Source organism: Pteropus medius, unplaced genomic scaffold, assembly GCF_902729225.1.
Source record: "Pteropus medius unplaced genomic scaffold, Ma_sr-lr_union100, whole genome shotgun sequence".
Classification (NCBI taxonomy): Eukaryota; Metazoa; Chordata; class Mammalia; order Chiroptera; family Pteropodidae; genus Pteropus; species Pteropus medius.
In genome coordinates this window covers 45,389,229-45,408,706 of record NW_024344378.1, presented here as the reverse complement: position 1 = coordinate 45,408,706, position 19,478 = coordinate 45,389,229, and the positions used below count along the sequence as shown (strand labels likewise).

The 19,478-nt window shown below is 46.7% G+C and overlaps 1 protein-coding gene across 5 annotated transcripts in view; it reads right to left on the bottom strand.

The window, feature by feature from the left end:
• The window catches only part of CDH23 (cadherin related 23), a 391,288-nt gene extending 375,772 nt beyond the window's left edge, over nt 1–15,516 (bottom strand). For all 5 annotated transcript variants that reach the window (XM_039872055.1, XM_039872057.1, XM_039872056.1 and 2 more), the window contains exon 1: nt 15,150–15,516. The gene's annotated coding sequence lies outside the window, so the exon portion shown is untranslated. The remainder of the gene's footprint in view (nt 1–15,149) is intronic.
• Between the last annotated feature and the right edge of the window lie 3,962 nt (nt 15,517–19,478).

Here is a 19,478-nt window from a genome sequence, read left to right as displayed (position 1 = left end):
TATTACCATTTCCATTCGACACAGTATTGAAAGTTCTAGCCAGAGTAATAAGGCAATAAATTTCCAATTCTGAACTGGAAAAGAAGTAAAATTATCTCCATTCACAGATATGTAAAAAATTCTAGAGACTCCACTAAAAAACGATTAGAGCTAATAAATTCATCAGTGTTGTAGGATAAAAAATCTACGCCCCCAAATAAGCTGCATTTCTATACTCTAGTCATGAATAACCTGAAGAGAAAATTAAGAAAACAATTCCACTTACAATAGCATCAAAATGAATGATATACTTAAGAATAAATTTAACCAGGGAGGCAAATGACTTATACACTGAAAACTACAAAACATCACTGAAAAAAAATTTTAAAAAGATATAAGTAGACAGACTTTTATGTTCATGGATTAGAAGACTTAATACTGTTAAGATACAATACTACCTAAAGTAATCTATAATTTAATGTAATCCCTATCAAAATGCCAATAATGTTTATTGTAGAAATAGAAAAACTCATCCTGATATTTATATGGTATTTCAAGTGACCCAAATAGCAAAAACAATCTTGAAAAAGAACAAAGTTGGAGGACTCACACTTCCTGATTTCAAAATTTGCTACAAAGCTACAGTAATCACAACAGTAAAGTACTGACAGAAGGACAGGAAGATAGACTAATGAATAAAATAGAAAGCACAGAAATAAACCACTGCATATATGGTTAATATATTTTAGAAAAAACCATTCAGTGAGGAAAAGATAGTCTTCTCAACAAATGGTACCGAGAAAACTGGATATCTACGTGCAAAAGAATGAAGTTAGACTCTTACCTTATACCATATATAAAAATTAACTAAAAACGGATTAAAGCCTAAATGTAAGAACTAATCCTATAAAGTTCTTAGGGGAAAATCTTCGTGACATTGGATTTGGCAATGATTTATTGGCTATGACACCAAAAGCACAGGCAACAACAATAATTTTTTTAAAAAAATAATAAATTGGATTTCATCAAAATTAAAAACTTGTGTGCATCCAAGGATACTATCAGCAAGTGAAATGGCAACCTACAGAATGGGAGAAAGTATTTATAAATCATATATCTGATAAGGGATTAATATCCAGAACATATAAAGAACTCTTACAACACAACAGCAATAACAACAAGAACAACTCAATTTCAAAATAGGCGAAGGACTTGAATAGACATTTTTCCATCGAAGATGTATAAACGGCCAATAAGCACAAGAAGATACTCAACATCACTAGCCACTGAGGAAATGCAAATCAAAATCACAGTGGGATATTGTTTCATACCCATTAGAATGGCTATTATTAAAAACAAAAATATAACAGGTGTTATAACAGGTGACGATAAGGAGAAATTTTAATTCTTGTACATTAGTGGTGGGAATATATAATCAAGCAGCCACTGAGGAAAACAGTATGATGATTCTCCAAAAAACTAAATGTAGAATTACCGTATGATCCAGAAATTCCACTTCTAGAAATATACTGAAAAGAACTGAGAGCAGAGACTCAAACAGATACTAGTACACCAATGCTCATAGCTGCATTATTCACAATAGCCAAAAAGTAGAAACAATCCAAATGTCCATTAACAGATGAATGGACAAAGTATGGTATATACATAAAATTGAATATCATTCAGTCTGAAAAAGGAATGAAATTTTAGTACATGATAAACATGGATGAGCCTTGAAAACATGCTAAGTGAAATAAGCCAGACACAAAAGGACAAATATTATATGACTCCACTTATACAGAAAACCTAATACAAGCAAATTCATAGAGACAGGAAATAGAATAGAGGTTACCAAGGGCTTAAGGGAGAGGAAATAGGGAGTTATTATTTCATGGGTATAGAGGTTACAGAGTTACTGTTTGGGATGATTAAAAGTTTAGAAATGTATAGTGGTGATGGTTGCACAACATTGTGAATGTACTTAATGCCACTGAACTGTACACTTAAAAATGATTAAAATAGTAAATTTTATGTTATGTATATTTTACCACAATTTTGGGAAAAAAAATAGAAGAAAATTTCCCTAATTTGATAAATGACATCTCTAAAAACCCTACAGCAAACGCCAAATACTTAATGGTGAACAATGAGAGCTTTCTCTTCGATACTAGAATCAAAATAAGGATGACCGCAAATCACAACTTTGCAATATAATGCAATATTATGCTTGAAGTCTTAGACATTGCAATAAGGCAAGAAAAAAGGTAGTATTGGAAAGAAAGATATAAAAGCGTTAATTATAGAGAACATGGTTGTGTAGTAAAAAAAAATTTTAATTCTGTAGACAAACTATTAGAATTAATAAGTAAATTTAACAAAGGTTGTCGGATACAGGTCAATATTTTAAAAATTAATATGCCAGAAACAAATAACTAGCAATGAAAAAACTAAATATCATTTATAATAGTAAAGTATCAACAAACATTAAACACATAGAAATCAATCTAATAAAAGAAGGTAAGACCTCTACACAGACATCTAAAAAGCATTCTTAAAATTTATTAAGACCTGAGTAAATGGAGGAGTAGATCTCATTCGTGGATCAGAAACTTAATATTGTAAAAATGTCAATTTTCCTCAAATCGACCTACCTATTTTTGATGCAGTTTCAAATCTCAGCATTTTGTGGAATTTCAAAGGCTGATTCTAAAGTGTATATGGAAAAGCAAAGAGCCAAAAGTAAACAAATGTATTGAAGAAGCACGAAACTGGAGGACTTACCCTACTAGATATCAAGACTACACATACAAAGCTTTAGCAATTACACTGTAAAGTTTGTATTGGTACAAGGACAGTCTAAATATACCCAATGGAATTGCACATACATATACGTATACCAAAAAACACATAACAAATGTTCATCACAGGCTTTTCAGGCATAGCCAAAAATTGGAAGCAACTCAACTGTCCACCAATAGTAGAATGGATCAATTATGGTATGTGCACACAGTGAAATACTAGACAGGAATGATAACAAACAATGATAATGAACAATGATAACTCCACACAGGAAGATGGATCTCACAAATTATTGTGGAAGAAAACATCACAAAGAGAACATACAATTAAAGTTAAAATAGACAAATGAATGCATGATATTAGAAGTCAGGATAGGAATTATCTTAGGGCAGTGGTCCCCAACATTTTTGGCACCAGGGTCCAGTGCTCCTATGAGAATCTAATGCCTGATGATCTAAAGTGGAGCTGAGGCAATGATGCTAGCAGTGGGGAGTGGCTTCAAATACAGATAAAGCTTCGCTCCCTCACCAGTCGCTCACCCCCTGCTGTGTGGCGCAGTTCCTAACAGGTCACAGTCTAAGACTTCCGAGACTCCCCCTGCCCCGACCTCCCATGAACCTACACAGCCTTTCTCATAGGTGTGATAGTTACTCCTAACACTCCCAGGCAACTTGTAAGACTGTGAGCCTCCAGAATGCCAGAGCTGAGGGTAACAGCAGCATAATAATAACTATTCACTGAGAATAACGATAGCACACTAATAACTAATAACAGCATTTGTCGAATATTTACTGTATGGCAAGAACTTTTTCTAAGCATTTTACATGCAGTAACTCATTTAATCCTCCCAATACCCCTTCGAGGTAGGTACAATTATCATCCTGATTTTCCAGCTGAGGAAACTAAAGAACAGAATAAATAATAAAATTGCCTAAGGTCATACAACTAATAATTGGAAGAGCTAGGATTCAAACCTGGATGGTCTCAGCGATAGAAATACTCTCCTTGTTTGGGTGATGGTCCCACAAAGGATGCCTGGTACCTAGAGGTCCAGCTACACCCACCCAGACCAGGCACAAATAAAGAGATGCTTCCCATCTCTTCCAGGCAGGCTATGTGCTGAGCACAGAGATGAGGCATGTATGGAAGTGTATAACCTCGTGAAGGCCCAGTTCTAAGAGGGCGGCAGGCGGGCCTGGGCCACTGGCTTCTAAGCCTAGAGAAAGACTAAGGCCACACAGTTTTGGGGAGTTCCCTTCTCAATTCTGAGTAGGAGGACCTGAGACCTCCTCAGGGGACAGGCCCCTGCTAATGGCACTCAGGACAAAGGAGGAGGTGAAGACAACAAAGGAAGAGGTGACGATGAGGAGTGGGGGCTGTTCCCTGTCCCAGGCACTGGCCAGGGGCCCTCTGCTTCTATCCCCAGGCCAGGGGTCTGGAAACAGCTCCTCGAAAAGTAAAGCCAGCCTCCTCTGAGAAGGAATTCTAGAATCTCAACACCCCCCCACTCCTCACCTGACACATCTTACAACCAGTTTCTCCTTGGGTCTGCCTTTAAGCCCTGCTGCTGCAATTGAAGCTCATCTCCTTTTGCTCCATCCTAAAGAAATCTTCATCTCTGCCCAGAGGCTTTTCTTTGCTTTCCTGGGAGGAATGGGGGTAAGGAGGCTCCTCTGTGCCAGGTCTGGGCTGTTGTAGCTGGGCTCCAGTGACAAACACTTAAAATGACAGACTCCACAGCATAAGAAGAGAAAGTCAGGGTTAGCCCCTCCCCACTTACATCAAGCAGTGTTCCCCTCGTCAGAGGCCAAAGCCTTAGGAGTCCTGCCCAGGAGCCTGCATTGTCCATAGCAGCTAGAAGTAGCCCAGAGAGGGGGCCACCTTCGCAAAGGTGACAGCACGTCCATGCCAGAGAGCAAGGCAGCCTGACTCCCAGTTCAGCATACAGACCTGGAAATCAGGCCTATGGGGGACAGCAGAAGAGGCCCAGGTGCAAAGGCTTCAGTGGACCTGTGTCTGAGCGCACACATGTACACACACGTGCCTAGATGAGAACACACACACAGCCAAGGCCATCTGGGTCAAAGCTAGAAAAAGAGGGAGCTCTTAGTACAAGGAACTTTTGAGCTAGACAGTTGAAAAGAAAGTGAGGAGGAAAACGGCGGTGCTCGGTCTCCACCAGCCTTTCCCATTCCCCTCTGCCCCTGCCTGACACCCAGGCCCTCCACAGTGGCTCCCCAGGAAACTGTGAAACATGCAGGTGCAACGAGGTCACCTAGTTAACAGTCTCCCTCCCGCTGTATTATTCATGGGCTCCCTTCTTCCGGCCTGAGCTCCAGTTTCCAACAGCCCTCAAGTTCGGCTTGGCAGGCCAGCCAGCCCAGCAGGTCTAGTCTGCAGCAACCCCCACTCTTTACACTCCCACCCTTCTCGTCCCCTTCTTAGGATGCAGCAATCCCTATGCCAATTCAGCCCCCAGCTGTCACATGACACTTTGGAGGAAGGGGAAAGCTTTGGAGTCAGTGAGGAAGAACAAAGATGGAAAACTTCAGCTGAGTTAGGCATGAGATGCTGAAATTTCTAAAGGGAGGGCCCCCTTTCTCTCTCTCTCTCTCTCTCTCTTTCTCTCTCTCTCTCTCTCTCTCTCTCATATGCCACACACATTCTATATTGGCTCTCTCAAATATGGTCCTCTGAATAAGCGTGAAAGCTCATGGAAAACAAGGTCCATGGTTTATCTATCTCTACCTTAGCGCACCTTGCAGTGTCCTGCAAACAGTAGGTGCTTGATGACTATTTGTTGATTTGTACACTTTCCCCAAAAGAGTCAAGTCAAATTGATAGAGTGAGCATGTCGTCAAGCCATTCGAAGACACTGCTGTCAGATTTAGAGGTTTTCATGGTATTTAAATATCTATCTACATATATCTTGTGAATCCTGCATAGGTCAAGTCATAGTGATACATATATACAGTATATAGGATAACTAATAAATTATTTATCTATCTATGTACTTATTCACTGTGATTTCTATATATCACGATTCATTTTGCCACACACTTTCATATATCTCACGAGAGCCCCCCTAAGCCCCGAATCAAGTGAATTAGTCAGAAAGGTTCCCCACTCCGCCTACTTCACAGAGGAGAAAACTGTGGCTCAGAGAATGAAAGCACTTGAGCCAACACAAGGACTGTACCCGCAGTCTTTGCTTGCCTTCACAGGTGCCTTTCGTCACCATTCACACATGTCTCCCTGACTCACAGTTACCATGTATACACCAAACTACAAGATGAAGCTGTGGTCCTCCAGTGAGGTAATGCAAGCCAGGAGGACCCAGAGTCCAGGCTGAGGTCACTTGGCCAGAAATATTGAGGGTAGCTCATCAGCCAGCCTGGCCAAAAGCAGGAGGAAAGGTGTGGGGCTGGATTAAATCATAGAAGTCATTACATTTGATCCCCTGGTTTTACATGTGGAAAGAGCTGGAAGGCCGACTGGGGTCCCCAGGTCCAGATGCTGGAGTACATGGCTTTCCCAGATGGGGGCAACTTGGTCAGGATAGAGGATCTGTAGCTTCTAAGCAGGTGAGATGACCCCCTCGTTCACTCCCATGGATGTTTAAATCACTGCCCAGCTTCTTCTCTTAGGTGCCATAGGCACCTAAAAGACCAACCCTAACCCAAGGTCAATCACAGGTGAAGTCCAGGCAGCACTATATGTACCTGACTGACCTGGATTGAAAGTCCAGCTCCATCACTACCTCTGTGCAGACCCGAGGTGGGTCACCTGCCCTTTCTGGGCTGTTTTCCATATGTATAGTCAGGAATTTGGCTCTGGCTTTCTCTAAGTGCAGTGCAGGGTGAAGAACAGAGTGAAGATTAAGGAGTCAGACTGCCTTGGCTCAAATTCTACAACACAACAGCTAGCTCTGTGACTTTGGGTAAATTGCTTAATCTTTCTGTGCCTGGAATTGCTCATCTGTAAAATACAAGTAACAGCAGTACCCATCTCCATAGGGCTATTGTCAGGACTAAGTAGAGAACTTTATGTGAAGTGTTAAGCTCAGGGCCTGGCACACAGTAAATGCAAAATAAATGTCTCTCCTTATTATTGTCAGCCTTGACACTCTAAATCTATGACAGAAGTCATACATAAACTGGTCATTCGTGGGTCAGTTACATGCAGCTTGCTGAAGGATTTTCCTTACTACATAAGTACCATAAAGGCAGGAGCTACTGACTGACCCCAGGAGCCTGCAATAGTGACTGGCACATAGTAAGGGCTCAGTAAATATTTGATAAATGAATGAATGGCCTCATGGTGTTTTTAAATATTTGAGTTAGTTGCTAACATTTAAAATAAGAAAATTGTGTATTTTTTAAAACCTAGATTTCTAGATAATTTTGAAAAGTCCAAATGTCTGGCCACATGTGTCCTGCAGGTCTGCTTAGCCACCGCGGGCAAGCATGGTAGCAGTGGTGCCCCCTTGAGACAAGGCAAGCATGTGCAGTTTGCCACAATGCTGGCCCAGCCAGCCTCACTCTCTTACATCAGCTGCCCTGATGCTATATGCACCTGATGTTCACTCTGGCCCAAGTCAGTCACAGGTGCAGTCCAGATAGCATGAAAGGTTGGCATTTACCCAACCTCAGAGCAATCTGACCACAGGCACTTCTTCTGAACCCCAAGATCCCCTCCTAGTCTTCCTCCCACCCCAGGTCTGAGAGAGGAGAAGGGCCTCCAGCTTTGCAAAGCACCCTGAGACCCCTTGGCATCCAAGCCCCACCTACTTTGGACAGGCCAGACTCTTTTTCCCAGAGGACATGAGCCCAAATGTTCCATGTTGTTGCAACTTCCTCAGCTTTCCAGGCCAACTTCCTCCTTGCTTAGAAAACTCTCAAGTGTAAAAAGCAACAGGATGATGAAGTTAATCCTTATCTTTTTCATGGAAAGTATACAGAGAAAATGAGGAAACATACACACATGCATGTACCTCAGAGATAAAGTACTTTTCTAAAATATTGTATCCATTCCAAGTCCCACTTGGATCTTCTATGGAGAGGGGACATGGCATCCCATGCTGCTAGGGTACTGGAGGAGGCTGCCTATGGTCACATGGGCCCCTCCCCTCACTATTCCCACCCCTTCTTAGCCCTGCCAGGGCTCAGGTCCATGGGGAAGGATCACATTTTCCCATCCTCCAAGAAGCCTCCCCAGATCACCCTACCTTCTGCCTTTAGCATGTCAATTACCCCATTTGTGTTCTCTGTAGCTCCCATGACCATCTGTAATTGCCTTGAGTATCTATTATCTATTTCTCCCAGTTCAGTATAGTAGCCACCAGTCAAATGTGGCCATTGGGCACTTGAAATGTGCTGAGTCCAAACTGGGATACACTATAAATACAAACCAGATTCTGAAGACTTAGTACCCCGCCAAAGAAGAATGTAACATATCTCATTAATCATTTGTTATATTGATTACACATTGAAATGATAGTGTTTTAGATACAGTGGTTAAATAAAATAGATTATAAAAAATAATTTCACCCATTTCTTTTAACTTTTTTTTAAGTGGCTACCAGAAAATTTAATACTACGCATTTGGCTTGCACGTGTGGCTTGTATTACATTTCTACTGGACAGCACTGCTGTGACTCTAAGCATGGATCCCCAAACTAGATTGAGCCTGGTTCACAGGTGATGCTCAATATTGGTTGAGTGAATACCTAAATGAAAGGTTTCCCTAGCAGTGGACATAAAGGAGGGTGGGTTTGGAAGGACTTCCTGCCCCACTGCTCAGTATGTGCTGGTTTTCCAGCGGCAGCCTATCCACACATTTCCCTCTAAGACAAAGCCTCAGGCCTCCAGAGAAGGGGCAGGGAGAGGCCCGATGTAGAGTTCTGACACCACTGGCTCCCTTGAGATGATATCAGCTCTCTGCGCCCAGGAGAAAAGGTCAAGATCAGCCTCCTTTCTCAGGTAAGGGCATATTATAACAGAAGGAGTGAAGAGAGCTGGAGGACATGAAGCCCTGGGTAAGCCCAGGGCAGGATGACAAGGCATCTACCTCTGTAGGCAAAGAAAGGAAGAAAAGCAGGTCAGAGCTAAAGGGTGCCCCTTGGGGGTACCCAGCCCACCTTGACCTGAGCCCTGAAGAAGCCAGGAAAAGCCAACATTTCTTGCGGACAGGACCAGTAACACAAATGGATGCCCAGACATGGTTCTAGCCAACCCTTTTGTTTTCTCTCCCTCGCTCTCCCTTCTACTCCCCTCCCTCTCTCACTTTCGCTGGCTCCCAAATTACAGCCTTCTTTCAGAAACAGACACAATCAAGGTGGTATGCAGGGCCCTTGTCACAAATGGCATCTCAGATCCTCTCCAAATGGAGAGTAGCCTTTAAAAAGGAAGGCTGTGCTGTTAACAGCCTGCTTTAAGGAAGATGCATCTCCAGGAAGGCATGAGCCAGAAAAGATTCCATCCTTCTTAGGCTGATCAGCCCGTGGGAGGCTCTTGGTGACTGTGATTGCAGGGCCAGCCCTGAGCTGCTGGGGTCTAGGAGACAAAGGCCTGCCTGTCCTCCTGAACACATCTCATGGTAGGGTGGGAGGAATACAGCTCTGCCCTTGATTGGCCACCACCCAGGCCCACCTCACTCAGGGACAGGGCCTAGAACAAGCCCGCTCCCTGACTCTTTCCCCATCTGCAATATAGTAGGTCTAGCTAGTCTCTAAGAACCCTTCCAACCCTTGGAGAGGAGGTCACAAATTCAAATGACTAAAAGGGCCAAGATGTAGTACAAATGAATAAAGCAGGGTCAAATGTGAGACAATAGAGAATGGTAGAGACCATGGAGAACTGCAGGCTATAGGTTCACTTAAATCTAAAAGAAGGACCACAAGCAAAACTCATATGTGTGACAAAAGTCAGAGTGAAGTCAATAGCGGTTAATTCTGAAGTCTGATAACATTGCCTGGGAGGGGGCAGAAGGGAGCCTGCCAGGCATTGAGAATGCATCTTAATCCGGGTGGTAATTACACAGGTGTATATAAATGTAAAATTCACCACTTTCATTTTGATCTGTTTACCTTATTGTATGTATGCAATCCACAATCAAAGAATTTTTTAAATAAAAATATAAATAAACAAAAGGGACAGTGGCAACTCAGTCCCAGTCAACAACCGCCAACTGGGAACATAGACCTAATGTTGCCAGTTCTCGTCAGATGTCAGACATCTAGATTTTTACATGAAAATGCTGGGGTTTTTTTAATGTTGTTAGTAACATTCAAAATGAAAAACCACAACCACATACACACATACACTCTTCAGACAGAATTCAATTTATGAATTTATAGATTGTCAAGCTCTCAAAATCTAACACATGATGAACTCAAAAGTGAGAATAATAAAAAGCTACTACATTCTGTATGGGTTCCAGGCACTGAACAGAGTGCTTTCCATATAGTTTTCATCTTATGAATGTTCACAGCAAGCCTATAAGGTAATTGAAAATTATTCCCATTTAACAGATGAGAAAACTAAGGCCTGGACAAGGTGACATGCCAGACCAAGGCTTCAGAGCTCAAGAGTGGAAGAACTAGTGTCCTTTCCCAGCTCTGTCTGCCTCCAAGCTGCCTTACAAAAATCACAAAGGAAATGGGTTTATTATCAGGAAATAAATGCTAAATCTGAGCCTGCTGTGTCATCCTTGGTGACACAGCTCGAGGTCCCTGAGGCTGAGGACAGATCTCTGATATTCCTATTCCCCTAGGCAATACGCTGAGCCACACAGACGTTCACTGCTGGGGTGAAAAATCCTGAGACCCAAACACCCAGGCCAGCAAGGAGCAGCGGCTGTAGCCCGCCCCACTCCCCAGGACAGAGCCAGATTAAATTTCACAGTGAAAGACTAGAAAGCTGTTTCCATGTGGCTACTTCTTAAATATGCCAAGTTTCTCACTGATACCGTTCTAGCCAATAAAGTTGGTAAGAATATGCATTTTCTGCCCTATGGGATTCAATAAAGCTATTTTCTTATTGAACCAAAATAAATATGGCCCATAAATGCTTTAATTTTTCTGAATTCTCTTCCGCACAAATGATCACTCACCACTGTTGTAGATATTCCGATCAAGATAAAGATATTTCCAGCACTCCAAAAGCACCCCCTTGAGCCCCAGTCATTACACCCTGGAGTAACCATTCTTCTGACTTCTGTCAAACAGATGGGTTTTGCTTTTGGTTGCCCATTTTATATGGGGCCTGCACGCTTCAGCTCTCCATAGACCCCACCACTGCCTGTTGTCTTGCATTTGGCCCTGCTCTATTCTTTGCTCTGCCTCCTAATCCCTCTAGGCATGTGAAGTTGAGACCTCTACTCCAGGTGTGTATTCCAAAACCCCAGAATATGGCAAGATGGGCATCGACCAGCCAGTCTTGAAAGGAACCTACATGAGTAGTTAAAACTTATTGTAGGCACACCAAATGCCTGGTGTATTAATGACCAGTTAATGATGGGACTAGAGAAGGAAGTGGAACAGTCACCTAGCAATAGCCCAGACCATCAGTGAACAGTTACTGAACACACTCTCTGCCAACATAGCAGACTCTGAGGATACAAGAAGAAAGATACAGCCAGTGCTAAAGGAGCTCATCATCTAGATGAGGGGCCAGACCACTGGAGAGTAATAAAAACCACCCTGTAAGAATGGTGAGGGAGGGAGGCACAGGCTAGAGAGGCAACAATCACCCTCCCCAGGAGTCAGTGACTTCCCGGAGTTGGTGACTCCTGAGCAATGTCAGTATTACCCAGATACGTGCATGAGGCTGGGCACAGAAGGACCCATTCTGATCTCCAATTCTTTTCTACTGGAGGCAAAAGACTCCCATGCTGAAATAACCCACCCAGCAGGGTCCACTCGTGAATGTCCAACAGGACTGCTCCTGTGCCAAGAAAAACTCAAACCAAGGCTCAAAATAAAAAGAAATAATTAAAAACAAACAAACAAAAAAACAAACAAACAAAAAAAACTCACTATAATTGATTTTGAAACCAATGAGTTCAAAGGCCATTAATTTTAAAAACCATCTTTACATTTTTAAAATGAAGGTTCAAGAAAATAGTAAGATGTTTATTAACCTAGTTATTTTTAACTCATTGATGAAGGAATGCCTTCACATTAGCATCACTGTTTGTAAGGCCCATGACCGTGCTAATCCATGGCCCCCACAGCTCTTCCTTGCCACTCTGTACCCTGGCAAAGAGGCTGGCCTAGGAGAAGGACAATCCTCTTTTAGCAGGACTGGGAGGCATGAATCATGCCAGGACCTTTCACCTGTGACACCACTGGCCCTACCAAGCCTCTGATCCAAATCCTTCCAAAATCCTTTAGGACCCTCAGGCCAACCTTGATGGCTTTGGGGTTGCTTTTATTCCTCTACAGCAGGGGTCCCCAACTCCCAAGCTGCAGACTGGTGCCAGTCTGTGGCCTGTTAGGAACCGGGCCGCACAGCAGGAGGTGAGCAGCTGGTGAGCTAGCGAAGCTTCATCTGTATTTGCAGCCGCTCCCCAGAGCTAGCATCACCACTCAGCTCCACCTCAGATCATCAGGCATGAGATCTGAACACCAGCCCTTGGTGCAAAAAAAGGTTAAGGATTGCTGCTCTAGAGGACTAAGGGGTGACTTGCCACCATGCATCATCCTCATGTCTTGGGGTTTGGGGTTTCGCATGGCCCCAAGGCAGTAGAAGTGGGATATCCAGTCGGCTGGGGGGTAAGAATAGGGCCTGGTTGTATATTCCTCTGCGTGGGCTCTCCCAAATTAGCATTTATGCACCTTCCTTTGCATAAGTCCTTACGGCCTCGCCTCGGAGAGGTGTTATCCATGGGTCATTCCACTCACTTGGGAGAGATAGATGTAATGTAGGACAGTTACTCAATTCCTTCCCCTTGAGGGACAGCATCTACCCAGTCCCAGGCCTCTTGGAGGCAGAGCAGCATATCCACCTTCCCAGAAACCCTTTCCCTCAGCCCACTTCCTACTAGCGTATATGCAGCATACACCACAATATTTTAATTACACAGAAAGCTGAGCTGCTACTTGAATTTGTTTAAAGGTCCCCAAAACAAAAACACCTCCTGACATTAGCCAGGGATAGCCCCAAGGGTTGACAGCAGAGGACTGTTAACCAACCCTAGCATAACTGTCCAGGAAAGAAAGCTCCGGCTGCATTCTCATCCTTCCATTCTTATCCACTGCCCTGTTCAACACCCTGTCTACACCAAGAAGCTGTGAAATGCTCATTCTCTAGAAGGTACGGTAGACCAGGGCTTCCAAATATTTACTGAGCAAATTACTCAAGGATCTTGTTGAATACAGATTCTGATCCTAGAGGTCTGAGGTGGGACGCGAGAGTCTGCCTTTCCAACCAGCTTCCGGGTGCTGCTAATTCTGTATGTCCACAGGCCACACTCACAGAGCAAGGCCCCACCAGACCTTCACCTTCCATAAGTATGTGCATTTTAAATTAGAACTTCAGAAAGGTGCCCTTTAAAATATTACACTCAAAGAAATGAACTTCAAATGGTGAAAGTGCAGATAAGATAGCTCGTTGGGCTGGGGAGCTATCTGGAAGGCAACTAGGACCATCTGCCAGCATAACCCTCAAATTAAGACCTTTGGTAAGCAGATGTGAAGAGCCCAGCTATGGGGGTCAATAAGGCCAAGACAGACATGTATGGGGGCTCAGCCCAGATAAGCCCAGAATGCCAGCTCTGGGCCTCCCACCCCTTCATGGCTCTTCTCCACCTCCCAGCACAGAGCCTTCGGGTTCACACCAGTCACCTATGTAGTGCCACCTTTCCAGGCCACAGGATGCTCTTGCTCTCTGCCAGGCAGGCACTCTGCTTTCCGACCTTCCTCAGTCCTGGGTAAACAGCATCAAGCATTCCTATTCCCTCAGCTAAGGGGCCCCCTCCCAGCCTCTCCTGGACAGTGACGTCTGGTCCCTGGCCCCCAAGGGTACTGATCATAGTGAGCCTACCCCTACACCATGAACCAAACATTAACTTCAAGCCAGCTCTCCCAACCATGGGCTGACTCATCAGCACCTCACACCTGGCTCTAAGGAGGCTCTTCAAGCCCAGCCTAATTCTTCCCTATGTTAAGGTCTGTCTCCACCCACCACACACACACACACACACACACACACACACACACACACACACACACACCCGTTCTCCTGTGCCTCTCCAGCTTATTTCAAAATTCAAATTGGAGTGAGGTGCTTGCTAAGCGGCTGAAAGGCAAGGGTCAGTGTCTGCTCTGATCTGAGAGGGCAAAGTACATAAAAGAGGCAGGCGCTGCTTTCTCAATTACTGGGAAGGTAGTGGTGTGTTACTACTCAGGAAAAGCTAATTTCCCCCCATGGGCCGTTAACAGCACCAGAGCTGGGCTTTGGGATCACAGTGGGGCGGCGGCCAGCGGCCAAGACACCGGCTCTCCGCTCGCGGCACAGAGGCAGCGGCTCTAGGTGCCCGCTCCAGGAAAGCAAGGCACCAAGTGCCCGCCTACTAGCGCCGCCACCACCTTGGAATGCGCGGGTTCTGCACGCATCCCGGGCTGACCTACAGGGAAGACGAGGGGCAGCGCTTCCGAGCGCAGGCCCCGGGACAACCAGCACCGCCAGTGGTGGGCCCGCCAGAGGACTGGAAAGGCGAAGCGCGAGCCACACAAGGCTCCCTGCTCCGCGAGGGGCGCGTCTTCCTATAGCTGGTCCGAAGTGGGAAGGTTGCAGGAGTCCTCTGGAGTCGGTCTCTCGCGGGCAGTGAGAGGCGACGAGGGTAGGAGAGAGCTACGTGACTTTAGGTCCCTCCAGCGCCATTCCCACCCGCAGAGGAGGTGCGTCCCACCCCATTACCCTGCCCAAATGGGGATCTAGAGCACAGAAGGGTACGAGATTGGATCCCAAAGGCCTCTTTATCCCCCGAAATTCTCCCTATCCCAGACCCAGACCCTCTCCGAGGCGCGGAGAGCAAAGTGCCCGAGTGTTCGAGAGCCCAAGAACCAGGGTGGGGAGTATAGTGCCTGTCCTCCCCAGGCCACCGCGGAGGGAATTCGAGCTCCCGAGAATCAAAGTTGCCGCGCGTCTGGCCGCGGGCTCCGAACGGGGTGCGCGACCCAGGCTAGGGGCCCGGGATGGAAGGAGGCCCCGAGAGCCTGCCGCGGGCGATGGCCGCGCCGGGAACAAGTGGTTCGGCGGCTGCGGTCGCGACCCCACTGCTCCAACTTTCCCGCCGCGTGGCAGGCGAACTGCGCGGTGAAGGCGAGGGAAGTGGGGAGGGAAAGGGCGATGAGCGGCTCTTGGTACCGTGTGCATGTGCGAAGAGGCGCTACGCCGCGCCTCGGGCTCTGCTCTCCGCCGGATCGGCCCTCACGGGCCGCCTGCTCGGATGCTGGCCACCTCCGTGTCTCGCTGCCGGCGCGAAGGATCATCAGCGGCGCGCGGGCCGCTCCAGGGTCCCCTTGGGCCGTCCGCTGGCCGCTAGCCTCTTGCCGGCTGCAACTTCAGGCGCGCGAGGCGCGTCCCAAATGTCCTGAGGCTCTGCACCCCCGAGCTCCATGCCCAGGGCCGGCCACCTCTCCCCGCCCCGCTCAGCGCCCGACAGCCGTCGGACGCGTCTTCTCTCTGAGCATCGCGCTCGCAGCTCGCGCCCAGTTCTCCTCAGCCGCCGCTGCTGCTCAAGTGCGCGATCAACTTTCCCTCGCTTCCTCCGCCCCGCTCGGCCCCCGCCACCCAGACCCCGCCTCCTGACGCTCGCTCCCTCACCTCCCGCCCAGCCCAGCCCCTGCCCGCCTGGTTGAGCCTTGCTGCCCCCCACTACTCACCCCCCCACACACACACACCGTGGGCCGCTGGGGTCCCTGCACTCCCCGCCCTGGCCCCATGCAGACCCCCAGGAGCAATGCGGAGCTCGGCCAGGCGCTCAGGACATGAATATTTCAGTGCTGGCGAAGCTGCCCTCTGCCGATGTCATAGCACCGGCTGCTGTGGCAACTCGACGAATCCCCCTAAGGGACGAGGAGGAAGCCCGCGGAAGCGGCCCCAGGTGCCTGCTGGAGCTGTGCCCCGTAGGGCCACCCTCTGTCCCGGAGAGGGGCACGCAGACGGGTGTAGGCTCAGCTAGCCTCCTGCCTGCTCCGTGCCCCTGGCGGAACGGAGAAGCGCTCCCGGGGCCAGCGAGCCCGCGGCACGGCCTAGGTGAGCCTGCGCCATCTGTTGGCTTTAAGCGCCCCCTCTCTGCTCCCAGAGTCGCTGAGCGCCAAGCGGGGCTAGGTTCCTCTAGTCCTTGGGGTTGCTTGGCCGCGCTTCCCTCAAACAGCTGCCTTTGCCCACCCCGCACGTGTGCTCCCATCTGCGCCCTCTCCTTCAGTCCAGCTCAAAATGCCCCCAAGTGTACACAAATGAGAGACCCTGTGTTGGAAGAGACCCTTGAGGTCCCATGAGCACTCTCGCCCATACAGGCGACCCTTTTTCAGCATTTTGAGTAATGGCCTCCCAGCTTCTCTTTGCATACCTATAGGGATGGAGACTGACTTTTCCAGACAGCTGGGTTTGGGAGGAGTCCGTATTCAGGGAGTTGGAGAGGATTATTCCTTGACTTTGATTTTTACTACTATAAACTAAACATTCTGAGTTCTTTTAACTAGTTCTCATATGACAGGATTTCTGGACCTGTCACTGTTACGGTCGGCATATTGACAATTGAAGCCAGGCTCTGGGGTGAGACTTTCCCAGCCTCAACTCATTCTGCTCATTCTGCCCTCGACGCAGCTTTTTTAGGGAGGCGAATGACTTGCCCGTGTGATGGAGTCAGGTATTGAACCCAGAAACTGCCTGAATTCGAAGCTTCAGTTGTCTACCATTCATTCATTCATTCATTCATTCCTTAGCTTGTTCATTCATAGTAGCTAACTGAAACAGGTTCTGAGAACATGATGAAGGAATAAAACAGGCTTGGTCCTTGTGTCTTGTGGAGCTCCTCCAATGGAACCAGATGTTAGTCGATGAAGCACATAAACAGGTATAACCACAGCCAGATCAGTGCTGGGAAGAAAAGTGCTTTAATGGCACCCGGCCAAGGGGATCAGGGAAGACTTCTTGGAGGAGGTGAGATCTGAGATCTGAGCTGAGATCTGAAGGATGAGCAATGGAGAGAGAGTAGAGTCTTAGGGAGGAGAGATGGCACGTGCAAAGGCCCTGTAGGGGGAAGGAGGTGGCATATATAAGGGAGGGAAGGCCAGGACAGTTGGAGTGCTAAAAGAGTAGGGAGGACAGTGAGTGTAGAGCCAGAGTGGAAGCAGGGACCAGACTGTGCAGGGCTTGTTGGCATTAATCATGGTTTGATCTTTAGCCTAAGAGTTGAAGCTTTGAAGCAGGTAGTTAGGGTAGAGATTGAGGGGGAGTGTTATGATCTGATTTATGGTTGGAAAAATTGGGAATTAATTGAGAGGCAATAGATAATAAGAGGAAAGCAATTCAATTAAAAATATTTACTTGTCATCTACTATGTGCTAGAAACTTTTCTAGATCAGGAGACTTCAGCCTTCAGGGCAAATCCATCCTACCATCCATTTTTATAAGTAAAGTCAGTGGAACACCAACATGCCCATCCGATTATGGCTTCTTTCATGATACAACTGCAGAGTTAAGTTGAAACAGACTAACTGGCCCACAAAACCTAAATTATTTACTATCCAGCTCTTTACAGAAAAAGTTGGCTGATTCCCATAAATCTAGACATTTAGGATACAACAGCGAACAAAACACACACACAGGTGTAGGCACACAAATCCCTGCCTTCTTGGTGCTCACATTTCTGTAGGCTATTGAACTGTCCAGGTAACAGAGGCCCAGACTGGGATGGTAGTGACAGAAAGAAGTGACATTCAGCAGATAAAAAGAAAAGTGACAAAAAGAAGTCACATTCAGGTGATAAAAATCTACAGGACTGGGGGACGGAGTGATTGTGGAGTGAGATAGAGGTAAGGATCAGGGAGAACCCCGGGTTTCTGGCTTGTGAAAGTAGGTGGACAGGGTACTATTCCTTGAGATGGGATCGTGAGAGGAGGGCCACTGTGGGGAGATGAGCAAGAGTTCTCTTGGGACATGTCAAGTGTGAGAGGCCTATGTGATCACAGAGTGCAGATGAAAAGTAGCCCATGGGACATGTAAGTCTGGGGCTTGAAGGAAAATGGCAGGGCCAGAGATATGGTATCAGGTCTTAGATAGTCACAGTTTTAGATAGAGTGATGCAGCCAGTAGTGGGGATCTGGGTTCTGAATACTAGACTGCTCTCTAGCTGAGTGATTTTGGGCTGGACACTAGACCTCTCTTGGCTTCATGTTCCTCATTCATAAAATGAAATTACTAGATGACGTGTTCTTCAAAGTTTCTCCAATCCTAAAATGCTTTTCTTTCTGGTTTGCCACCATCTCTTTTCAACTGTGACTCCCCAAACTCTGCAATCATTTTACATGTGAACAAAACAACACTGAACTCAGGGAGACCATTACCTCCTCCGATGTGGGCACCATCCTTCTGTTCATAGGACCTCTTTGGCAGTCACTTTTATTCCACAAGCTTGTCAAGTGCCCATTCTGTGCCAAGCTCTATGATAAGAACTGGAGTGTCCATCAGGATGCAAACAACCCACAGAACCACTCCGAGTATGTTAACAGACATGGGATTCAAAGCGAATATTGTCACATAGTGATGAAAAGGCTGAGAATTCAAACAGGGGATGGCAAGGTGACCCAGAATTCAGCAACAGCAAGAAGTTGCTGTACTACCTGTAGGCCGGAGGGACGAAAGGGTGAAGCAGAGTTACCGGGGGCATGTAGTGGAAGATGGAACCTGAGTGGACCTGTCTGGTGGGAACTGGAGTTAGCCCTCCAACCAAAGACAGTGCTTAAGGCCAAGTGTGAAGAAGAGACCCTGGCTTCTTCTTTCCCCAGCCCTCTGGCCTCCCATTACGGCCTCCCTCTGGCTGACCCCAGCCAGAAGCCAGCAGATCTGGGAGCTTGGGAACTTCAGCCTGCATAGTCAGCCCTACAGTGATACACAACACAGCAGAGGAGAGTGAGGAATAGGTCTGAGGGGAACAAGCCAGCACCGCACACTGGGGATACAGGCAGGAATAGCATCCAGGCCCTGTCTTGACTGAGGCACTCCCAGTCCAAAAGGGAGGCAAACATACAAATCAGTTATTATAATCCAGCAAGGTAAGTGTGGCAAAATGAGAGGTAGCCCAAAGGAGAGTGGGTGATGGATTCTTAAGAACATGAGTCCAGAAAGGCCTCCTGCACACAGGGACCTCAGAGCTGAGTTTTGCTGGGATGATCAAGAGTTAAACAGGTAGCAAAAGCAGAAGGGCATTCCAAGAGGAAGGACAGCACGAGTAAAGGTCTGGAGGCATGCATGTGGACTCCCCATGGGAGCCAGGGGAGTTTTTGGTCCTGGAGGTGAATAGCACTCCTGCTGTCCCACCCATGAAGCAGCCAAAGGCAGGATGACACTGTTTGCAGGAGGCTAGACCTGAGAAAAAGAACTCAACTTCTATCCTCTGAATCAAGGGATTAATCTCTGGAATTTAGCCTAGCTGGGGCTTCCATCCTTCCAAGCATTTCTGGGCTGTCC